This window comes from Gavialis gangeticus, unplaced genomic scaffold, assembly GCF_001723915.1.
Source record: "Gavialis gangeticus isolate Ggan-Ray unplaced genomic scaffold, GavGan_comp1, whole genome shotgun sequence".
NCBI lineage: Eukaryota > Metazoa > Chordata > Crocodylia > Gavialidae > Gavialis > Gavialis gangeticus.
The window spans coordinates 25,312,532-25,318,068 of record NW_017729001.1 but is presented as its reverse complement, the minus strand read 5'-3'; positions in this window follow the sequence as shown (position 1 = coordinate 25,318,068).

Below are 5,537 nucleotides of genomic sequence, written 5' to 3'. Positions count from 1 at the left end.
AAATGAGGAAGGGGTCTTGGGAAGACATTGCCTGCAGAATCCCAGGCTTTTCCCCGCTCACTGCTCAAGGGGCAGGAGTATTGCCAGACCCCAGCCCTGGGCTGGCACTCTGAGGCAAAGAGGGGAAGTGGAACACATGCATGTGTTGATGACTGGTTTGACCTAAATCAATTAAGTCTGATACTACATTCAACCAGGTTTATCTCAGACTGGTTTCAGCCATTCTGAAATTCGTTTATGTGCACTAAACGTCTGTTCTGCTATGGGTTTAAACCAGTTTCTGGTCACTTGAACCAGTTTATGTGTAATGTCTGTCCCTAGCCCATAAGTAAAATCTGAGCTCCAATGGAATTTTTGCTATTGATTTCAATAGTCCCTGGATTTCACCCCATAGGTTTATTATCCTGCATATCTTCCAAGTTCTGGCTTTTCTGTTAACCCTCCTTCTGGTCCGCCTTACCATAGAATTTAGTTTTCCTGTGAAAGGGAATGGTTGGATGAAGACGACATTCTTAGTCACAATCAACGAACAGATTTATATTAACTCTGTTTTTACCACATTACATACTGATTTGCAGGGGAAGGGGGCCAGGTTCAGGGTGCTAGACAGAATTTGTCACTGTGAGATCCCCTTAATGCTAATGTGATTTTGGAAGTCTCTGTCTGTCTTCCTGCTAATTAGTCTGCATTTGTTAATGGTAGGTGCAGTTAAGCATTGCTTGTTTAATTGTATACATATGAACCACACCATTTTGGTATTCTTCAGGGAGAAATGTTTAAATCCTTTCATTTGAAGAGAACAATTTGTTTCACATTCTGTACAAGTATTTGGTAAATAAAGGATCTTAAATAAATGTATTTTCCCATTGTTTTGGGCAGGGGAAGGGGGCTAGAGAGTATAAAAATGTAGCCAATATTTTCAACTGCCTTGTCTTTTAAGCAGATAGGTAAGTTCTTCATTTTGAATTTGTTTTTAAGCATTTATGTACTTTGACACGCACAGTTTTGCAGATATTTTGATGGGAGTTTTGACAGTACAAGAATTGCTGGCTTTGTCCATAATCTTATAAAACAACAATAATTTCAAATTGTGCTTTATATCTTTGGCTACCTGTGGCATTAGTTGAATATCCTTTTACAAACCAGAGAAACAAAACTGACAGAAGGTCACGTTTTTGTGAGTAGTCTCTTAATTTTGGGTGCCCAGTTTTGGACAACCAAGGACTAATTTTTCAGATATCATGATTCTCAGTGCCAAAAACTGACAAAACTGAGAGGAAGCATGAAAGATGGGAAATGTTGACCCAGGTGACCCGCTGTTAATTATTACACATAATTCCTTCATATACTTCTCAATGTCTTTAAAGAATTGAAAAAATGCAGTCTTTTCTTGACGGTCTGCCTTGTCAGTTTTTAATTCAGAATGAATATTTCCTTTGCATCTTTTGCCATGCATGGCCTAACTTATAATCTAAATTTCACACATCATCGTTCCACGTTGCTGTTTTTACTATTTGTTCAGCATTTTTATTTGCCAAGCACTATACAGACATGGATAAAAAGAGACATTCGTCTTATGCATGTGTTTTCTGTGATTATTTAAAAAAATAAAATAAAACCCTCCCTGTACCCATACTTGAAATTCCAAGTCTCTTATGCATTCAGCGAAATCTCTCCCCTGGGAGAGGACACTGTGAAGAATAGGCATCTGTTGAACCATTTAATAGATTTACAGGAGACAGGAGGATAACTGGGAGGTAGATGAGAATCCATGAATTCAGCGTGGTGCAGTGCGTCTACTCCATATTTTCAGAGGAGTGACTCCATTGTCAGCGAAGCACCTGAAGGCATCCTTCAGGCAGCTTTGCGTCTCCCTGATCGATAGGTTTAGGAAAGAAATTGTTTACTCTTTTGGGTGATTTCTAAGACGGTCAGTGATGATGGATAGCTAAGGAGCAGAGATGAACAAACTTGTATTGCCTCCTGTTGAACCCATTCAAATATCACAAGGTTGAAAAGTTTGACTTTAAAATCTAATGCTATTAGATTTGCATTCCCCCGAGGAGCGATGAGGAGAAATGCCACTGGAGTGGGGGTGCAGGTAAAGAAAGAATTGCATGCGGAAGACAAGAAAAAAAATAGAAATGAGTACGAAAAGATTTAGAGACTGTAAAAACAGAACGGTGGAGAGACTTGTTTCACTGAATATGCGGCCTGTACAATGTGCAGGTATGCATGCTTAAACTCCTGCTTATTTCCGTAAGTTTTTTGCATTAGGCCTCTCAGCAGAGAGAGAGAGAACCAGAAGGAAATGGAGACTGCGCTCCCCCTAGAAGTGCTTTCGTGCATGCATATCCACATGCTCCAGAAACTTGCTTGCTCTGTCTGGCCTGGATCTATTTTTGTGGGCTCAGATTTCCAGAGCTGGCAAGTCATTGCCCTCCATCAGTATTCATAGAATCATAGAAAATTAGGGTGGGAAGGGACCTTAGCGCCAAGTATAGACTTTGAAAAAGCCCGAGCCTGAATTGATTCAATCTTTGCAGGTTAGTCTAAGCTGCGTAGATTGAATCGATTTGCAAGGGAACAGACATTCAGTTTTGATTCCAGAAATGCAGGCACATGCCTGCAGTGGCTCAGCCTAGAAGTTGGGCAGGCCAGACTGGAGGGAAGCTGATGGGGGGGGGGGAACAGGCCGCTGAGTATGGGGAGAGGGGGGAGTTTAAACCACCACCCTGGCCTGCAGGGTCCCCAGATGGGGTGAGGGAAGCAGCCCTTATCAGGTTTGTCTGGCAGGGGTGGCATGGGCAGACCGGCCAGGGCAGCGCCTCATGCGAAGGGCGAGCAGGGAGGTGGATTACACTCACCCTCTCTCCCCTCTCCGGCAGGGTCATGAGATCCCCAGCCTGGGTCTGCCCGGTTTTCCCCCCTGCTTGCTGCTCTATTTTCTTAAACAAAAATAGAAAATGCAGCCCACATGGTACAGCAGGAATGTGAGGTGGTTAAAGGCCTCTTCACAGGAACAACTTATTGCAGTGGGTCCACTAAGAAGTATTTCAAAGCTGCTGGAGAAGAGAAATATAAAAAAAACCCTTTGCTCTAATTCATTTCATACCTGAAGTTTCCAAATGCCATAGCTATATGCACCCCAAAAAGGAGCCATAGAAATGCTGCCATATTGGGTAGGATTTTTTTTTTTATTATTATTTTCCACATCAGTTGGATTAGAAAATGATTACTCAGGAGTTTTGATGAGACTAGTTTAAGTACAGATATATCTGATAGTGACACTTTCCATTTTAGCACCCTGCTTTTAGCACTTCTAGCTTTCTTAAAATTTTATTCTCCTCACTGAAATGTTCTATGCTGTGTATCTGTCACCGGCTGCATTTTTAAAAAAGTCTCAGTAAAAATAGTTTCTCTCTTTTCAAAATAACTAAGTACATTATTTTACCAGGGTTAAAACAAATTCTTATAGTTGTTTGAACTAAAAAGCAATTGTAGGGTTGTTGTTATTGCAAGTTAGCTAATATTGATTGTGGGTTTTTTTTCCCCAAAGCTTCCTCCTGCTCAAGTAAAGTTTAATAAACTAAGGGTTAAAAAATGCTAAGGCACATTACACCTATTATAAAATTATTATTTTAGAACTTGGTAGGTTTAGGCCAGTCTCATCATTTTTGGGGATCTGATTTGTAACTGCTAGGGGTGAGCAAATACCGCAGGGACTTAAGTTTTCTGGTACTGTGCAAGAGTTTCCCAAGTGTCACTTCTGCTGTTTGTATGAAAATGCATTCAGAATTGGCCGAGGTATTGAGTATTCACCTCAAGCCCTGAAAACTGCCGTTAGCACTTACATAACACATACTCGCTATAGGTTTGCTAGAGTTTGGTAACTACATTTATTTGAATCATCAAATCATAGAAACGTAGGGCTGGAAGGGTCCTCTGGGGGTCATCTAGTCCAACCCCCAGGCTTTGCCTTCTTGCCCAGGATGCAAGGGGCTGCATATAGATTTCCTGACAGTCTGCTCCTTTAAGTTGAGCTAACTGTGGCTCAGTGCTCATGCCTAGGGGTTGTGGAAGAGAAGGAAGCAGCCTCACTGGAGTTACAGAGGGATAAGGAGGAGATGGTTATCTACAGGACCCTTGTATCATTCAGTGCACAGTCCTCTGGGTATAAATCAAGGTTCTGTACTGAAGGAGGCTGTTGTCTGTAGGACTTCTGCTTCATTTGTTGCAGAAGCTGGAAGTTATGCAGTGAATGAGGCAGGGGAGTGCAGGAAGAGAGAGGGTATTTAAGGCAGTTTTCAGTGAAACCCCGGATAACTGGATTCTGTCCATGCCTTCATTGTGCAGTCCTCATTTCCTGGGTGCCTAACTTCAGTTACTAGAGATCTGAATTGCAGAAAGGTCAAGCAAAGGTAGCAGCCGCTGGGGTGTGTGGTAGCTGTATTCTGAGCATGAGAAATGGGATAAACATGCTAAATACTCTGAAAAAAAACACACTTAGGGATCTCAGTTTGGGCCCTGAGCTCCAGTGGGACTGACAGATTTTTAAATATATGTTGTTCTCTTTAAAATCAAGCTAACAGCGCATTTTACTGGAGAGCTACGGGGAACATTTTGGTCATGATTGTGAAACACGAATAGTAGTGTGATGAGCATCAGTGAAAAGAGCATGAGGAAATGAATCATTACTGGAGGGTTTAAGTGATTGCGTGGTAAACTAAGGTGCGAGGCCATACTTTGAATAATAAGGGTAAAAAAAAAAATTGAATATCTAGTCGTTCAGCAAGGGCTTAAGGCATCATATGCAATGAGTGAGCATCCTGTGCACTAAATGAGGCAGGTTACAATTCATACCAGATCACGTGATTAAAAGGTTGTATCATAATGTATGCATGCGGGATCTGAATTCCAGGATTTCCTAACGTTACAGGGTTTGACTTTGCAATGTTCCAGTCATTAGCTTGGCAGGCTTGTATTTTCCTTTAAGGAACTTTTTGGCTCGTTGTATGCCATCCCTGCTGGTTTTAATCTCTTTTGACATTGATTCAGACAATGCTGAAGTCCTTAGCGGTAGAGAGGGTAAGAATCCCTGAGAGCAGGTGCCTGGGGATAGCCTTAAACTCCAACTCTTTCAATTATATTTGGAGCCGAAAGTGAAAGAAGGACTCCAGAGGTTGAAAGAGCCCTCACTTACCTGCCATACTCACTTCAAGCCATCCATTCATTCAATCCGTTCCATTTTGAATCAAAACTGAGCATCAAGCCTCAGGTGCGTGGAAAGAAGAGGATATGTGGGTATGGTGTATTGCCATAAGAACCTCCTCATAATCGTTAGAGAGCTTTTCAGGTAACGTTTGAATGTGTCCTTGTGACAGCCACCGGGGGGGAAAAAGAAAAACGCACAGCGGGCAGATGAAGCCGAGACCCTGTTTCTTCTACTAGAGGGCGGCCAACGGCTCGGTGTTGGAAAGGCCGGTCTTTGTAGACTGCACTAGGTGGTGGGGCAGCAGAGAGGGATGCAAGACAGT